General features: G+C 44.7%; 1 long non-coding RNA gene across 1 annotated transcript in view; it reads right to left on the bottom strand.

Annotated features, from left to right (window-relative positions):
* LOC138258832 (uncharacterized) overlaps nt 1–19,311 on the bottom strand; it is a 49,066-nt gene extending 29,755 nt beyond the window's left edge. Inside the window, exons 1-2 of the long non-coding RNA XR_011198587.1 lie at nt 19,240–19,311; nt 14,087–14,159 (exon numbers count right to left, since the gene is read on the bottom strand). This is a non-coding gene — a long non-coding RNA (uncharacterized lncRNA). The remainder of the gene's footprint in view (nt 1–14,086; nt 14,160–19,239) is intronic.
* Between the last annotated feature and the right edge of the window lie 537 nt (nt 19,312–19,848).

The following is a 19,848-nucleotide window of genomic DNA, read 5'->3' as shown; positions in this document are numbered from 1 at the left end:
GCGATAACTGGCCAGAAAAAACAGTTTTAAGGATAAGAAACATACCAGGTGAAACAATAACAGAAGAAACTGATACATCCCGAGTGGAAGATCTAAGTGAAGGAGAACTGCAAGGTGAACGCAGATTGAAAAGAAAGAGAGTAGCAAACAAAAGATATACAGGTCCTGAATGGGCGTATGCTACCACATCTGAATGGCAACAAGAATTCCTAGCATTCTGTTTTGATCGAGAAGTACCAGATCAATACTACGGTACTTGAATTAACTCAAAGAAAAGACTTTGTTGAAAATCAAAACTGAAAATCAAGAGAAAGAGACTTATAAATTACCGGATGTGACATTAGAACCTGATTTGACTTTGAGAAACCTGATTATGACAAGCTGCTAACCTGATTTGACAAAAGGGGTCCTGGAGCGAGTGAAAACGCTGTAAATACACGCGGAGAGCAAGAGAGAAAAATAATTCGATATCATCCTCGAGTTGATTGTTATTCTGCTATCTGATTCTATACATACATGGCTTATAATAGAGGTAGTAATAAGAAAAGTAAGGTGTGTGGTTGGTTAAGCCTTATAATAGGTATTGTGTGTGCAATAATAATTGTGGGAGTGATTGTGGGAATGCCGTGGTTAGATAAAAAGACTATTAACGCTACTTCAAAACCTGAAACTACAACACTAACACCGTGGGAGAGGTTTGAGCAGGATGCAAGACATTTGCATGAGGGAACTAATTCAAAGGGGGAACTTTCTACTAATGTCTTCTATCGATTGCTGAATGAGTATGTCGAGACCATGGATGCGAAAGACTGTTATGTGTGCACCAAGATTCCTTCATCTGTGCAAGAAGGGGTTTCCTATCATAGCCTTCCTCTAACATACAGGATTAGCTGTAGTCTGCTACTAACCAGATTTTATAATCAAGAGCATGTGCAATACTTTTACTCAAATCTGGACGTTGTGTTTTCCTTTGTGCCTGTGATTGAGTTCTTGAACAAGTTAGCTAAAGAGCATAACATAAAAATAGTTAGAGGTTTCTTCGAACCGACGCTTACATTTGGAACTGCTTATGCACATCGCAACAATCTGACCTGTTTGCTGTCACCTGTAGAGAAAAGCTTCTTAGATCACACTGATGATAGATGCAAAGCATTAAAAGAAAGATTCGAAAAAGGATTAGAAAAACGCACATATTCAAATGATTATGCTTACACCGCAATCAAAACGCAAGGCAAATTAGCTATAGATGCATTACATGTAGGTCGGCTTTGTATATATAGGCCAAAATCTGAGCAGGACAATTTGTTTGTGGGAACGAGTGAATGTAGACATGTGTTTTTGTTTCAGAGTAAATGGACATTTATGTTGAATGGACAGGATCTAGCGATCCCTGGGATCTATTATATCTGTGGACTTAATGCTTACTACCATCTCCCTAAGGGATGGTATGGAACATGTTATTTGGGAATAGTTTTCCCAAAGATTTACCAGATTGATGACTTGACGCAAATACCTAAAACGTCTGAATTACAACATGCTAGACAAAAACGAGAATCAGTGGCTGCTGTCATGGTGATATATTTGGAGCCATAATCCCTTCAGTAGGGGTTATCTTGAATTCCATGAAAATCCAAAAGTTGTCTACTATTGTGGACAACATGCTGACAAATTTTACAGGGGCTATACTCCTGATGGATACTGAACTTGCTGCAGAAAGAGCTATGACTCTTCAAAATCGGCTTGCTTTAGACATTCTTTAAGCAAAGAATGGAGGGGTCTGCAAGATGCTCAACGAGCGTCATTGTTGCTCATTCATTCCAGATAACAGTAACAAGATTAGAGGTATGCTTACTAACCTAACTAGAGGTAGTGCAGATTTGAAGGAATTGAAGGAACTTGGAGTGTGGGAGAAATTTGGAAAAGGAGTTGCTAGAGTGGGAAGCTGGTTTACCAATATTTGGAACGGGGTACTTGCAAAACTACTAGGGGGTCTTTTAATTGTTCTAGCTTGTTTATTAGGATTATGGGGGGCATGCAAAAATAATGATAAAATTAAAAGAAATTGGACCAAAAGAACCAAGAGAAATGAAGAAAGTGAGAGAGAGAAAATGTTTAATGAAATTTGGGAATGCTCACATAAGGGACAAGATGTTGAAATGCGCATAATCCGTAAAGTGAAAAATTAAAATGAAAGGTTAAAGGAAAGGTTTGTGTGATGACGAGCGTCATCAGAGGAGGGACTGAGAGAGCATAACCTACATAACCTATATTAAAATGAAATGTTTATATATTAATGTGTGATGATGCTGCATAGAAAACTATAATAATAGGGATTTGCTTAAACGCGCACCTGAATTATGACCACGAACAGTGGCCACCAATGTATACGCAAACTAATAGTGATGAATAAAGTGTTTATGTTATGTTCAATTAAGTTTATATTAACATCCATACTGTTGAATCTGTGTCGAAAATCTTATAGGCCTTAAGTTAGCGTGAGCTGCAGTTTAGCTGCTTGGCTCTCATATTAAATTTTTTGTTTTGTTTTTCCAGTGTGCTGACTCGCAAGGGCCATGACCCTGCAAATGTTCTTTTCTTCAGAACTTGGAAGATGAATGTAACCATGTTAAATCCGTTCCCAAGCGCATATTCGGTGCCTTGGTTTAAAAGTTATGAGTAAATTGAAACAGATGTAGATTAATGAAATGTACAAGGTCACTTAGACCAATGGACAATGAATCTGCTGACCCAAAAGACGTGCCAAGGAATGAAGTAACGCCGGATGTGCCACCTCTGAAGACGTCAATTATGAAGACCAATCAAAAACTCGTGAAATAGTGTGGGGTGACAATTGGGGTTACCAAATGTTAAATTTGATAGGTTAAAGATAGTGGGGTATAGTGGATGTACAATAGAATTTTGGGGGAATGTACTACGAAAAAGGGATAAAAACTCATGTCACAGAAAGGTCGAGAGAATTAGTTAGGGAATGCTATTGATTTTATCCAGAAACTCTGTCACTCTGTTTGGTGACTTGAGACTTATTAGAAATCATCCTTGCCCTTAGACTACCCTTTTACACTTTCCCTTTTTCGCCCTTTAGTTAAGATCCTGACTGATGGAGATTTGACTGATGTCCTGAAGACGAAGACTGAACCTGTGCGCTGACCTAATCTTTGGAGGGTAATTATGATAATGCAATTGTAATTTGTCTATTTGCTTTTCCTTTCTAGGTACCAACTGCTTGCTTTTGACAGGACCATAGCTAGATGTTTTCTAAATTGGTGTTCTAAATTGTTTGCATGAAGCCCAACATGCCAATGCTAATTAGTGGTTAGGACAGTGATCATCAAATTGACGCAAACAGACAAACGACTGAGACAATGCTTTGTTGAACTGACGTGATATCAATACTCTGCTATATTCTGATCTATGTTCACGCCGTGTTATATTCTAATGTTTATCATTTTTGCCTTATTGAAATCTTTTTAAAGTTGCCATATCGTAACTATGCTGTTGTGTTTCTTGGCTTTGAGATTGATGCATTTAATCTTAGATTGTAACTAATAGGGAACAAAACCCATGAAATTCTATTAAACTGGTGTGGTTATTCATGGCTGAAAGGCCATGGTTGCGTTGCCAATTTGATTAATGACTCTGACTAAAGTGAAATGTATTGTTGTGGTAAATATTGATGACATAATTGATATATTAATTGACATATTGATTAGCTATCTCGTCCTACGGTGTCTCTCAACTGGGTCAAAAGATTCATTGGCCTAAAACGAGTCCAAATGTGTAATAAATTAACATAAAAGGATGCGTTAACAGTACTTAAGACGCTTACATTGAGCAGATGTACTCATAGTATCATATGAAAGCTGCCATTTCCTTTCAGTTGTTTGCATTTCATTTTCCTCTAGTTCAGTCGAGGAGAAAACCAGGGAGCATTTCTTTGCCCACTTCTGGAGACACTGCAAAGTGCGCATGTCAGAAGAACAGGTAAAGAGCATCTGCAGGACTCTATGGATTGAGCATGTTTGAGGGTCGCCTTTCATTGTATATTCTTTCACACATTCACAGTGCCATAGACATGCTGTGCATACTCTGTGCAGTGCACTATGTTGATGAAAAGAAGTCTGCTCAGACAGTGGCATTACTTACCTCTAGACTCCAGCATAAAATCGGGGAGAAGGGAGGTTGAACCTCCTCTCTATCCTGACATCTGATAAGGTGACTAGTACTGTTACAACAAGCTGGTGGTGCAGCAAGGAATGAAGCAGTTAATACTACTACCAAACTTCATAGGTGCTGTGCAGAATCCCGGAGCCTCACTGCAATTATGTTCAGTACACATTTGATGTGGGTGGCTAAGTCATGCTGTCAAGACCTGAAGATGGCACGGGGTGAGTATGTGGCATGTTGTAGGAGGGGCAGGACGTTTTATTAGGCTTTCTGTATTGCTTGTCTCTTGGTGGCTCATTTGGAAATGGAAAACAACACATCTATCACAGAATATCACATTTCCAGGCTGAAAGGTGAATGCAGGCTGCTAAGGTAAATTCACTGCTTAAGGCCACATGTACGATCGACAGATTTTGCAACTTCCTAATTGCAACTTTTTGCGACTTACAATTCGGAAATCACAAACTGTGATGTACCAATGTTTCTCAGACATATATAGCAATTCCCAGTGGGTCGCAAATGGACCTGGCTCATCAATATTCATGAGGCTGGTCGTAATTTGAAACCCATTGTGAATGGCCAAAATCACAGGAATGTTGGCCTGCTGAGTTCAACAGACCACCATGTCTGTGATTACTTTTCCAATAAAGCATTTTTTGTAATACAGCCAGTTTTCCTTAAAGGTAAACTGGATACATTTAAAAAACAAAAATGAAAAGTTTCCTTTTCATTTTTTAAGAGTAGGCAGGGGTCCTTGGGACCATTGCCTGCTCTTAAAAATGTTGTAACCCACATTAGGGGACTCCTTCCCATTTGCGAAAGGGTTACCATCAACTTGAAGTTGGTGGTAAACGGGAAATGTTTTGTGATCGCATTCCAGTCCCAAAACAGTCAGACGTCCCCATGCTACGCGCTACTAGGGAGGGATGCCACTAACATGCCCCTTTCGAATACCAACTTGTGATTTGATGATAGGTTACCAAATCGCAAAATAGGGTTAGTACATGTCAAAAGGCTATGTAGTAGTCACCAACGGCCCGATTCTCCGTTTGTGGTCGCAGAAGCCTTTTGTATATGTGGCCCTTAGCTCTCACTTTATAGGTTAGATGCAGGTAAAATTCGGAAGAGATGCGAATTACACCTGTCCTAGGGGAGGTGTATGCAGCATAAATGTGCAATTAAAAAGAAAATGTTTTTTACAGTCACGACGGCAGTAAGTAGCTTGCATTTGGCGGGCAGAAAATAATGACAGGCTAATCGTATTTAAAGCGTGCACCTTGTTTCTGCAAGAACATTTTCTCTCCATTGTTGGAAATTAATTTTGTGGTTGGCTGCTTGAGTGCCATAAGTTTCTGAAATATCCTCACCCTCTCAGCTCGCGCTGACTGACCACTGTGGAACACCGAGCAGAAACTGAACCAATTTCCTTTGAATATGCTCAGAAATGACAAGGACAGCAAGCAGATTCAATTCAAAACAATGCCAAATCCAAGGCCAAATGCAGACCCTGAAATACTGGAAGTATTACTTTGCATGAGTGGGCACTTATGGTAAAATGTTGGTACTGGCATACTGGAGGTAATTCTTTGCCTCATATAAGGCAGCCATGGCATATTGGGATTGAGGGGCAGGTTGGGGGAAGCAAACCATGATAAAATGCTGGCCCTGAAATACTGGCAGTAGTTTGTGAGGTGGTGTATGGACAGTTTCAATGGCAAAATTCTGGTACCGGAATATTGTATGTGATTTCTGTCATAAGAGAGTTCCTATAATATAATTCTGCCGATGACACAACACAGATACTTCTTAACATATGGGGATCTCTGAAGGCAAATTTTGAAAATAATGGGGTGAACTCCTAGCAGGTATTACTCTGCATCACTTTCAAAGATCACTAGCCGTCACTGCCCAGAGCATTGCCTTGCAATTGTAAATTGTGAGATATAGCACTATGAATATTGACTGAAAATAAGGGATAGCAAGACGTGAGTATATTGTAAATGGAATACATACTTTTGACCATGCTCTGTTCAAGGTATGGGGAACAGAGATATTTGAGGCTTGAAAGATGACAGAGGTAACTGAAACACTGCCAGAGTGGTCAGTACACATCAGAATTGTGTTGAAAATATTGGAGACTAAGGAACTGATTTGGAACTTGGCAGATGGAATACTTCATCACAAACATGATGGATACTGTGTCCACTGTATTACAATCCCATTACATCCTATGGGGATCGTAATACGGTGGACGGGATATCTGTCACATTTGTGATGGAGCATTCCATCCGCCAAGTTCTAAATCAGGGCTCAGTTAGGTGAGGACAAGACCAAATTTAAAATGCGGCCTTACTCAGGAGAAGGCTGAGTCGTTGGTTGGGAAATTTCAAAAGCCACACAGAAATCAATTAGATTAATTTTATTAAATGTTATTCGGATTGATTAAAAATTCAGGTCATTAAAAAGAGGGATGCAACACAATCAGAAAAAGGTTGCACAAAGACCGAGGCATTGCCTGGGGGCTGTTAGACCTGCCATCCTTCATGTAGTTTTCCCTAACTTTTTGCCCTCTGACTTCCTGTTTTGCTGACCTCATTTTTGCCTGCTTGAGGGGTATGGGCACTTTACCACTGCTTAACAGTGCTAAAGTGCATTTGCTCTTTCTCTAAAACATGATAACACTGGGTTATCCACAATAGGCACATTTAAGTTACTTATAAGTCCTTAGTAAAGTGAACTACATGTGTGCAGGGCCTGTAAATCAAATGCTACTAGTGGACATGCAGCACTGATTGCGCTACCCACTGCAGTAGGCGTTCAAACATGGCTCTACCAAACTAGAGAAGGAGAGGGACCTGGAGGAGACAAGGCTGGCTTTGGAGACGGAGGAAAATAAATTGGCTATGGAGGAGAAGAAGCTCATCTTGGCTGATTAGCTGAGCCTAAAGGAGCTGGAAATTAAAGCTAGGCAGGCTGAGTCCAACAGTGATGATGGCAGTATTTTTTAGTGCCCTCAGACAGGAGGATTCACATTCTCCAGGGCTTGGTGTCTGACTTTGTGGTGTGAGAGGACACAGACAGATGGTTTGAGACCTATGAGATTGTTTTACAGATGCACAAGATGCTGCAGGGGGATTAGGCAGCTAGTCTGTGGAGGTATATTCAAATTGAGGAGAGGGATACCCTACTGACCCTAAAGGGGGTGACAGGATGAGGTATCCCCCAATAAAGGAGGCCCTAACAAGGAAGTTTGGTCTGACCCCAGAGAAGTACAGACAAAAGTTCGGGGACAGTCAGAAGTTATCCCAACAGACCTGGGTGGACTGTGTGAATTCATTTTGCAAGGCACTGGATGGGTGAAGGGCAGTGAGGTGAAGGATTACCAGGGGATATATAACTTGATAGCAAAGGAACACATGTTCAGTCTTTGTTTTCCAGATCCCTGCCAACACCTTGTTGACAGTAAACTCTCTGACCCCAGGGAGTTTGCTAAGGAGGCGGCTGATTGGTCAGCAGCAGGGTCCACAAGAAGGTATCTGGAGGGACCCTCACCAGAAGAAGGGGGATAAAAACAAAAGCATGGAGTTCTCCAAAAGGCCCAAACTAGTTCTGTGGATCAGGGCTCCCAGCCCCTACTGAGAAGAAGAAGAATTGGTTCCCTTTCAGGAGCACTGCAGGGAAAGCACCCCTGAAGTGCTTTGGTTGTCAGAAGGAAGGGGACTTCAAGGGAGATGTCAAGTGCCCCAAAAAGGCATAGCCTCTTGCCGGTGGGTAGTTACGTGGGTTGCCTACTGTAGCGCTTGAGAAGGAGATTGTCCCAGATAGTTTGGGGGCAGCATAAAGGTTACCTTAGTGTCCCTGGGTGACAGATAGATGGTGCAGAGAACCCACATGCCTGACAATACTAGGAAGTACAGTCAGTCGGTCACCATCAATGGGCAGAGGGAGGAAGCTCTAAGTGACATAGGAGCCAGCATGACCATCGTCAGGTGTCATCTAGAGCAGGTAGTCCCTAATGTGTTCTATCAAGTTTTTGCTGCTGACAACCGCGAGAGCCATTACCCAGTAGTTCTTTTTGAGTGGGGGGGTCTCCAGTTCCTTGAGGATAGCTATGAGTCCATCCATGCCGGAGGATTGTCTGGTTGGTAATGACCTGGAGCATACCACCTGGAAGGTAGAACTCAGATCGAACTTGGGCATGTTGGGGTTGCCTGAGTGGAATTACCTGACCACATAGTCCATAGCGGCAACAGGAAGTAGTCAAGAGGACCTGGAGTGTGGGAGGAGGCTGAAACTGAAAGGGGCACCCTAGTACCTACAAGGGAGGATGTGGCCAAACAGGGGCATCTGCCTAAACTGTCCAGCTGGCAGCAGGAAGGAGGAGGAGAGGAGATCTGCAAGGTGAAGAGGGAATGCCCTACTCAGCAGCAGCAGGCTGAGTACCATGCAACTGGTGACACTTCTTGCAAATACCTGATATGCTGGGCAAATGGTCCCCTACATAGTGAGTCTTAAGCACCTGGGCCAGATACAATACATGTGTTGGTGGTCTCTCAGTGCTAGAGGGCCTTTCACCTGGGCCTGGCTCATGATGTGCCCCTGGCAGGCCAATTAGGGCCAGAAAAGACATCTGACAGGCTTGTTGCCCACGTTTACTGGCCTCAAATGAGGAAGGCTTCAAATACATTCTGTTGGTCCTGCCCTATCTGCCTGATGAGTGGCAATGCAGGGGGAAGTGCAAGGCCCCCATCTAACCTTTTCCTGTCATTTCCATCCTCTTTGACAGGGTGGGCATCAACATCATTGGGGCCCAGGACCCCAAGACAGCCATGGGCAACAGATGTGTTCTGGTCTTGGTGGACAATCTCAACCGGTACCTGGAAACTATCCCTCTGAGGGCAGTGACTGCACCCACCATGGCGAAAGCAATGATGTGGATCTTTACCCATGTGGGTTTCCCCAAGGAGGTGGTATATGACCGGGATACCAACTTCATGTTGAATTACATGAAGGCTACATGGAAGGAATGTGGGGTAACCTACAAGTTCTCCACTCCTGAACACCTCAAACCAATGGTTTGGTTGAAAGGTTCAATCAAGCCCTGAAAGGCATGATTATGGGTCTTCATGAACCAATGAGACATAAGTGTGGCGTCCTCTAACCATGTCTTTTGTTTGCATACAGGGAGGTACCACAAAAGGGATCGGTTACTGCCTCTTTGAACTTCTGTATGTGCACCCTGGAGAAGGCCTCTCAGTTTGGTGAATGTTGGGCTGTGAGCAAGCTCCCGGAAGAACCCCCCAGGATGTGGTCATCTACATGCTGGCCCTTCACAACCATACAGCCCACTTCTGGAATCTCATCCAGGAGACTCTGGAAGCGAGCCAGGAGGACATGAAGTGCTGACATGCCAGAATTGTCACTCTGGTTGAGTCTCAGCCTGGCCAAAAAGTATGGATGATTGAGGTTGTGGAGCCTCAGGCTCTGCAAGACTATGGGTGTGGACTCTATGAGGCAAAGGAGTGCAAGAGCGAGGTAGCCTACTTGGTGGACCTCAAGACTCCTAGGAACCCTTTGAGGGACCTGCTGTTAAATGTCTCAAACCTCACTTCAAGAGATCAGAGATTACCATGCTCCTGGTTACAGATGATGGGGTGGAAGAGGAAAGTGAACTTCTCCATGACCTCCTGTCTTCCAAGGAGCAGAATGAGTCAGTGGAGGGTAGCAGCCTCTCCCCTACACTCACCCTAGACCAACAAAGGACTGCTGTCAGTTGCTGGGGCACTTTGCCTCTTTGTTTTCCCTTATCCTAGCACTCACTGCATGGTGTACCCATGATATTGATATGAGAGACAGCACACCCGTGAAGAACAAGATTTACAGATTGTCTGATAAGGTGAGAGCCAGCATTAAGGAGGTCCAGCCTAGTGGTGTTGGTCCCCAAAGCTGCCTCCAGGTGTCAACATGAACTTGGGTTCAACATGTACTACTGTGGGCTCAATGTGGTCACCGAGACTGACTCACACCCTATCCCCAGAGTTGATGAGCTTAAAGATTGACTTGAAGCTGCCAGGTTTCTCAGCATGTTTGACTTAATGTCTGGGTACTGGCACATTGCCTTGACTGAGGGGGGAGGGGAGAGAAAAGTCTGCATTCTCTACACCAGATGGACACTTCCAGGTTCGAGTCATGCCTTTAGGGTTGAAGAACACCGCTACCCCCTTCGAGAGGTAGGTCAACCAGGTCCTGACTCACTTGAAGAACTTCAGTGCCACCTACCTCAATGACATTGCGGTCTACAGTTCTAGCAGGGAGAACCAACGGTGCTACTTCAGAGAAGTGCTTCAGGCTCTGCAGAGTGCAGCCCTGACAATCAAGGCCAGTAAGTGCCAGATAGAGCAGGGTTCTGTGGTCTACTTTCATCACCAAGTGAAGGTGGCAAAGTGCATCCCTTCCAGGCCAAAACTGAAAGAGAGGTGGCTCAAAATAGAAAGAGAAGCCTTTGTTGTGGTCTGAGTACTCAAGAAACTAAAGTCATACCTATTTGGCACTCATGTCTGGGTTCAGACAGACCACAGGCCCCTCAGATGGTTAATGCAAATGAGGGGTGTGAATTCCAAACTGTTGAAGAGGTCCATCTCCCTACAGGGAATTGACTTTACAATGGAACAGTGTCCTGGAACAGACAACACCACTGCTGATGGTCTCTCCAGGTTCTTCCACCTTAGTGAAGAGATCTCCCAAAGGGTTGGGTAGCTCTTCCCCCTTTCAGCTGGAGGGGACATGTTTTAGACCTGGCATCCTTGGCTTGGTTTCCTCTAACCTTTTGCCCTTTGACCTCCTGTTTACTTGATCTTGTTGTTGCTGGCTTTAGGACTCTGGGCACTCAACCACTGCTGACCAGTGCTAAAGTGTGTGTGTTCTTTCCCTAAAACATGATAATGTTGGCTTATTCACATTTGGCATATTTAATTTACTAATAAGTCCCTAGTAAAGTGCACTACCTGTGCCCAGGGCCTGTAAATCAAGTGTTACTAGTGGGCTTGCAGTACTGATTGTGCCACCAACTGCAGTAGCCCTTGAAACATAGCTCAGGCCTGCCATTGAAGAGCTGTGTGTTTTTGTGTTTGTGTTTGTGTGTGTCAAGCCCAAGCTTTCCTTTTTCATACATAGAAGTCACCCATAAGGTAGGTCCTGGACAGCACCAAGGGCAGGGTACAGTCTACCTTCTCCCATAGGTTAACATTGGGAATATCTTAATACATTTTATAAGTGTAATTTCCAATTGGGAAGAGATGGGACTGTCAAGTTAGGTATCTCTGGAATCACAATTTAAAATCAAAACTTATGGTGAAGTTGGATTTTAATCTGTAATTCTAATAATGCCACTTTTAGAAACTTGTTATTTTCTTACTTTAATTCATCTAGGGCCAGATGTACCAAAGGGTTTTTCCCATTCTGTGTCAATGGGAAAATGTGTTCGTACATATGGCATCTAGTGCATTCTGCCTGTCTCTGAATGCACATCTGGGTGGGTGACAGCTGGGCTCTTGTATATTCCCTCCCGACAGGCATACACAAAGGGAGCTTTGTTGTGACTGATTAACCATTTGAATATTGAAGGGCTATCCTGGGCAGGATGGGGGGGGAGCTGACACTTACACCTGAATTGGCTGTGTCCAGAGCCCATTCAAAGGGCTGCATTTCCCTTGTAGTATGTCTGGAGCCACGGCAGGAAGGGCAGGGGCTCTATACACTTCAAAGGCCTTTCTTTGAAGTCTCACCAAATTTGAAGTCACCACTGGATATACGGACTGGGCTTCTGATCCCACCAAATCAGTACACTTCTGGGCCTGAGGACATTCTGCCAGGAAGAAGGACTGCTGTGCTGCTGAAAGGACTGTCACTCTGCTGGACTTTGCTGAACACCTGTTTTGCTGTGACTGCCCTGCTGCCTGCTGTCCTTCTTTCCTGGGAGTGAGAAGGACTGGACTTGCATCTCTTCATCCCCAGAAACAAAGTGACTCCAACAGCTTGATGACTCGACTCCTGTTCTAAAGTCTGAGGGACCTCAGAGACTTTCAACAACCCTGCCACAGCTTCTAGACTGTCATCTGTGAGTCTTGCCTGCTGAGGGGTGCCAATCCACTCATGGGCCCTTGGAAGTGGGTTTGCTAGTTGGTTCCTACCAGAATCAACACAGCTGTTGTTGCACTGGTTGGCACCAAAACATCCCCTTTGCCGATGCTGCATCACTACCGCAGGGACATCACACCACTGGATGTGCAGCTTGAAGACAATGCATCACCTGCACCAAAGGGGTTCGACACTGACATATCTCTAATTGCATGGCCCAGAACCGACGCATCACATACACTGCTAGGATCAACGATGAGGCATCAACACCGCTGCTCCGCCTGTCTCTCTACCCTTCCTCCACTTTAGTATGTGTTCTCTGATCGCTTGCCTCATTTCTATTCTATACGTGTACCCAGTCTCCTACCTTCTCTTTCATTTGCACCCTTTGGTGTTCCACATTCCTCCTTTTCCTTCTGTAGCCAAGTAATAACCTACAGTAACACTAAGAATTCTTCATAAAGCATCAAGGGTCCCATGGAGAAAACCATATTAACCCATCCAACACACTCAATATCCAAGATGGGGCACATAGTACACTATTGGTGGTAGAGGCACTTATGATAAGCACCCTGTGCTCAGTGCTCTGTGGAAAACAATCAGCACCCTAATGAAAGTGATAAACACTATATGGAAGCTTTCACAAACCCATAGGAAGCACAGATCACCCTATGAGAAGCAAGCTGCATCATAGGAGAACAACTTACAATGTCATGGACATTCATCCCCAATTGGGCTCACCCTGAAAGAAGTATCACAGAAGTTTCTTGATGACGATTTAGCATTCAAAGTGGGTATATTGTTGCATTCCTGAGCCTAATAATTTAAAGTGTATTATGTCACAGAATAATATCCTTTTTAACAAAATTGGAGAAGTGCTGGAAGATGGCACTCTGTACGCTTAAAATTTAGGACCAGATCCACAAAGAGTATGCTATGAGCAAATGTGGCTTACTCTTGTAGACCCTTGGCTCACTAGTGAATTTCAGGAGTGAGCTTCGAGGGTTACTCATATAATTCAGCAAGTCAGGGGTACTAGCAAGCCAAAGCAAAATCTTTGTAAATCAAGTCCTAAGTTATATTTATTGCCAAAATACAAAAACTTTCTGTAGACGGGTCTCCGTGACCGCGTCCTCTCCCTCCTTGCACCGACACCATTCGACCGGCTCCCTCGATGCGCTTCCGCGTTCCCATAGTAACATGGGAACGCTGCCAAGCGTCGTAGATGACGACTTCCTGAGATGGTAACTACAAGAGAGGAAGGACTACGCCACGGAGGAGAAGAACACCCCGGAAGAAAAGAACACGACGGAAGAGAGGAAGACGTACGGAGCCCGAGATGCGGAGACGATGTGGAGAAAGACCACGGGCCCTCCCGAGGAGCAGAGGAAACCGGAGCTGATTCCAACTGCGGGAAGGAGCCGAGGATGCTAGGAACCCGCCACGACCCAGGAGGGTCGTGGCTCTCTAAGGTACGGTCCCTCCTAGGGACGAGGGAACCCAAGAGTGACACGGGCACAGGGGAAGGGGACAGGGGAGGTGGGAGAGGGGAGGTGGTACGGCACTGAACCACTGGGGAGAGAGTACTGGACTCTCTGTTTGCTTGGCACTATAGAGAGAGAGAGAGAGAAAAGAGACGGACCGTGGCACCATATTCAGGACCCATCACCTGCACAGTGGGATATCCTCACCCCCCCCCCTAAAGTCTCTCCCCACATGTATCTCTAAGAAAGAAACCCCACCAGACTACCCCAAAAGGACTCACCTTCGTTTTCTTTCTTTGTTGTTTTCTTTTCCGGTAACACTCGGGAGAAACAACAACCCGACGTCCGCTGAACCTAGAGAAGGGGGAAAAGAAAAGGAAAGAACGATTAATAGAGACAAGACAAGAAACCCACAAAGCTACAAAGAACATAACGGACATTGGATGCTCTCTAAAAATAGAAAAGAAATAAAAGTTTGGTTTTTCTTTCTAAAAATATACATATCAGACTCCGCCCTTTTTATTTGTCTCTTTGTACCGCCACAGCCTACCACAGTGGTGTCAGAAGTGGGATTTAAAATCCCAGAGGCTACTAGGCGGTATACACCATGGGCGAAAAACCAACCCTCGAGGACATGATTAAACAGCTAGCAGAGGGCCAGCGCCACTTACAACTAGTGTGGGAGGCACATCAACGGGAGGCCAAAGAAGACAGAGAAGCCTTTCAATCCGCCCTAAAAAGCCAAGCTACGATCTTGGCCAACAACCAGCTTGTACATGAGACTGTGCTGCAAAAATTAACGGACACCATAGCAGCCAGCAAAGTACACCCAAATGTCCCGAGCTCTGTCTTACAAAAATTCCAGGAAGGCGAAGACCCGGATTCCTTTTTTACGAACTTTGAACGGGTGGCCTCCTCCGCCCTGTGGCCGGAGGACCGATGGGGACAATACATCACGCCATTACTCACCGGAATTCTGCAAACGGCATACCAAGCTGCCAATTCAGGCGGTACCACTCCATACAAGGACATAAAGCAGAGTATTCTGGAACGGGTTGGTCATGACATAGAATACTATTGATTGAAGTTCCGAAAAGTGAAATGGGGCCAGAATGAGGATCCTCGCACTTTCTACTTTCGGGTTAAAGACTTAGCCTTGAAATGGTTGGGGCCTATAGGGACAACCAGAGAAGATGTGATAAAAACAATTATTCTGGAACAGTATTTAGATTCCTTACCACATAGCACCTAGAATTGGATAAGACAACACCTGAAGGTAGATACAGAGCTCGCAATAGATCTGGCCTGTGCTTACCACCAGTCTACGGATGTCAAACTTCTACAGCCCAGACAAGTCCTAAAACCCACACCAACCCCACCAAAACCAAACCTAAGATATCCACCGGAAGAATCTGGGCCCCACAAACAGGGGGAGAGTCATCCAACGCAATTACCCCAATGTTTTAGTTGTGGAGAGTGGGATCACATAGCAAGGGTATGTCCGAGGAAGTCAGATGGAGTCGAACCCATGGAAATCGGGGTTACCCGTCGTAGAGTATTATGTACAGGGAAGGGAAACTCGAAGTTTAAACAGGTCATCAAGATAAACGGGTATCCCATCTCTGCCCTAATCGATTCGGGTTGTAGTCAGTCCGTAATTCGGAAAGATTTAGCGGACCTCACAGACCTGGCCTCCAACCAATGGGTCACTATTTGTTGCATACACGGCGATAAGGAAAAATATCCCCTAGCATTGGTCAAGGTGGAATGGGGCCCATATCACGATTTTCTCCCAGAAGGGGTTATGGACCGATTGATTGAAGACTGTATTATAGGGACTGACTATATCCGGTTCTATAATCTCTTAGAACAAACCCGAACCCAGAAGGAAATCCCAGAGTGGTGGACAGAAGCACCGTTTTCTAATAGCTTTATTGAATGCCCTCCGAGCCATAGAAAACTCACCAGAAATGAGAAAAGACAGGAGAAAATACGATTTCAGGAGGCCAGAAAAGAGACAGGACACAACAAGGTAGTGGCAGAGATTAGTAACGCACCAGTGACTTTTCGAACCAGCCAGAGAGAAGACCCTACCCTTGCTCATGCCTGGAATATGGCCAAAACAGAAGCCACAAACGAGGTGGGTCCTTATTTTCTAATACAGAAAAATCTTCTTTATAGAATAACCACGACTACCACAGGAGAAACCAAACAACAACTGGTTGTCCCTGAACCATATCGAACCCAAGTATTGTTTCTAGCTCATAATCAACCAGGAGGGGGTCACTACGGTAGAGAAAAGACGGAGGAATACCTCCTACGGAGGTTCTATTGGCCAGGAGTCTATGCCCACATTAGGAGATATTGCTTACAATGTCCTCGGTGCCAACTTACCGAACCAGGAGTACCCAGGAAAGCACCCTTGCATCCTTTACCCATTATTGAAGTTCCGTTTAGCCGGGTGGGTATGGATTTAGTCGGCCCTTTGCTTCCCTCATCCAGAGGACACACCTATATTATGGTCATAGTAGACTATGCTACGAGATACCCCAAAGCGATTCCCTTATCCAGTATGACTACAAAAACGGTAGCCCAAGCCATGATAACGTTTTTTTCTCGGGCAGGCTTCCCACAAGAGATCCTTACGGACCAAGGCACCCCTTTCATGTCAAACCTTATGAGGCAGATATGTCGATTATTAGGGATTACTCAAATAAAGACCTCGGTATACCACCCCAACGGACGGTTTAGTGGAACGCTATAACCGTACCATAAAGACACTATTAAGGAAAATAGTAGATGACTCCGGAAGGGGTTGGGATCAGAAGTTGCCCCTGGTTCTTTATGCCATCCGGACTCACGAACAGTCCTCTACGGGTCATAGCCCGTTTGAATTAGTCTTTGGAAGGCAACCTCGTTGTCTTCTGGACATGGCAGCAGAAACATGGGAGGAGGAAGGGGAGGAAGGAAAGCCCTTGCTCGACTATGTTCACAATTTAAAAACCCAGTTACAAAACCTATGGGAAGATGTACATAGACATCTCGAGAAAGCACAAAACAATCAAAAAGCCTATTATGACAAAGGAAGAAAGTTACGATCATTTCTCCTGAACGATCAAGTCCTCATAATGCGACCAACATCTGAGCATAAATTATTAGCCAAATGGCAGGGACCTTATAGAGTTATTAAAGCAGTCTCTCCCGTCACCTACCTCATAGAGTTAAATGCACACCCGAAAAGAACCCAAATCTACCATATAAACTTACTAAAAAAATGAAAACCAGCAGAAGAGGCAGATAATCGATTAGCTAACGGATGCTTTATCTCGCCGTCCAGAGAGCTAGACTTAGAACTATGTCCCCTAGAGGAACAAAACCCGGAGGGAAATCCCTGCATAAATAACTCTCTAATGGAAACTGAGAAGAGATAACTATCCACACTCTTAAAACAACATTTGCACTTCTTTTCAGAAACACCAGGTCGAACCACCTTGATATACCACAAAATAAAAACACCCGAAGGACGGATTATCCGCCTCCGACCCTATCGTATACCCGAAGCCCAGAAGCATGTTATTGAGGAAGAAATAAAGAAGATGATAACCCTGGGGGTCATTGAACCCTCTGTTAGTCCTTGGAATTCCCCGGTAGTTCTCGTCCCGAAACCTGACGGGTCTATCCGGTTTTGCATCGACTTTCGCAAACTCAATGATATATCACTGTTTGATACATATCCCATCCCTCGAGTTGATGACGTCTTAGAGAAATTAGGGAAGGCAAAATATTTGTCAACCCTTGATCTAACAAAGGGGTACTGGCAAATTCCCCTCGCTCAGGACGATAAGGAAAAAACTTTTTTTTCAACTCCGACAGGCCTCTATCAGTTCACGGTTTTACCCTTCGGTCTCCATGGAGCCCCTGTGACTTTCCAACGCTTGATGGACCGATTGCTAAAACCATTTCAAGACTTTACAGCAGCCTATTTAGATGACATTGTCATTTATAGCGACACTTGGCGTAATCACTTACTACATCTCAACAAGGTGTTTACTGCTCTGGCAGAAGCCGGACTAACAGCCAATCCAAAAAAATGCTTGTTGGGAAAAAAAATTAAATTGAGGCCATAATGCAAGTTAAAAAACCAAAAACCAAAAAGGACCTACGATCCTTTTTAGGGTTGGTAGGCTATTATCATAGGTTTATACCGAGATATTCTACTATCGCCGCCCCTCTTACTGATCTGCTGGCCAAGCCATGTCCCACCACATTAGCTCCATTTTCAGAGTCTCAGAATAGTAGCTTTGAGCAGTTAAAGAAATCTCTTACCACTGATCCGGTGTTAAAATGTCCTGATTTTTCTAGACCGTTCCACCTTTATACTGATGCTTCTAACATCGGTCTCAGGGCCGTCCTCACCCAACCCGACGAGGAAGGGCTTGACCACCCAGTTGTCTTTATCAGTAGGAAACTTCTTCCCCGTGAATGCCACTACCCCACTATTGAAAAAGAGTGTTTAGCCATAAAATGGGCTGTAGAAAACTTACAATACTACCTTTTGGGCAGGTCGTTTATCCTGTACACTGACCATGCCCCTCTAACTTGGCTCGCCTCCCACAAGGACTCCAATTCCAGAGTTTTGCGGTGGTTCCTAGAACTGCAACCTTTTACTTTCCAGGTCCGCCACGTCCCAGGTTCTCAGCAGGGCCCCGCTGATTACCTGTCTCGATTCCCGTCCTCTTCCTCCTCGGTCCTCGAACAGTCCCGATCATGGGATGGGGAGTGTAGACGGGTCTCCGTGACCGCGTCCTCTCCCTCCTTGCACCGACACCATTCGACCGGCTCCCTCGATGCGCTTCCGCGTTCCCATAGTAACATGGGAACGCTGCCAAGCGTCGTAGACGACGACTTCCTGAGATGGCAACTACAAGAGAGGAAGGACTACGCCACGGAGGAGAAGAACACCGCGGAAGAAAAGAACACGACGGAAGAGAGGAAGACGTACGGAGCCCGAGACGGGGAGACGACGGTGGAGAAAGACCACGGACCCTCCCGAGGAGCAGAGGAAACCGGAGCCGATTCCAACTGCGGGAAGGAGCCGAGGACACTAGGAACCCGCCACGACCCAGGAGGGTCATGGCTCTCTAAGGTACGGTCCCTCCTAGGGGTGAGGGAACCCAAGAGTGACACGGGCACAGGGGAAGGGGACAGGGGAGGTGGGAGAGGAGAGGTGGTACGGCACTGAACCACTGGGGAGAGAGTACTGGACTCTCTGTTTGCTTGACACTAGAGAGAGAGAGAAAAGAGACGGACCGTGGCACCATATTCAGGACCCATCACCTGCACAGTGGGATATCCTCACCCCCCCCTCTAAAGTCCCTCCCCACATGTATCTCTAAGAAAGAAACCCCACCAGACTACCCCAAAAGGACTCAACTTTGTTTTCTTTGTTTGTTGTTTTCTTTTCCGGTAACACTCGGGAGACACCACAACCCGACGTCCGCCGAACCTAGAGAAGGGGGAAAAGAAAAGGAAAGAACAAGACGATTAATAGAGACAAGACAAGAAACCCACAAAGCTACAAAGAACATAACGGACATTGGATGCTCTCTAAAAATAGAAAAGAAATAAAAGTTTGGTTTCTCTTTCTAAAAATATACATATCAAACTCCGCCCTTTTTATTTGTCTCTTTGTACCGCCACAGCCTACCACACTTTCTATTACAAGTAAGTAGATGTAACTTTGGAATGAAAATCCCTGAATAGTTTAAAAATAAAAGAGGCATAAACATACCCTAAAAATAATCAAAACTATTATTCAAAAATATAATTCTAACAAACCTTATTCAAACAGGCAAAAACCAAGTGCATATCTCATAGCTTGGAAAAATCAACGAAGACCTCAACAAACATCGCTGGAAAATAAACCATCATAATATGTAAGTCTAAAATGTAAACAAATAATCTAATGCACGTTTAAATCTTAGTGGTAATTGAAAATGCACTTATTGCAAGAAGTTATCTATACTCCTGGCTCCCTGATATA

Source organism: Pleurodeles waltl, chromosome 2_1 (assembly GCF_031143425.1).
Source record: "Pleurodeles waltl isolate 20211129_DDA chromosome 2_1, aPleWal1.hap1.20221129, whole genome shotgun sequence".
Lineage (NCBI taxonomy): Eukaryota > Metazoa > Chordata > Amphibia > Caudata > Salamandridae > Pleurodeles > Pleurodeles waltl.
The sequence above is the reverse complement of the archived record's forward strand: the minus strand, read 5'-3'. Positions and strand labels throughout refer to the sequence as shown.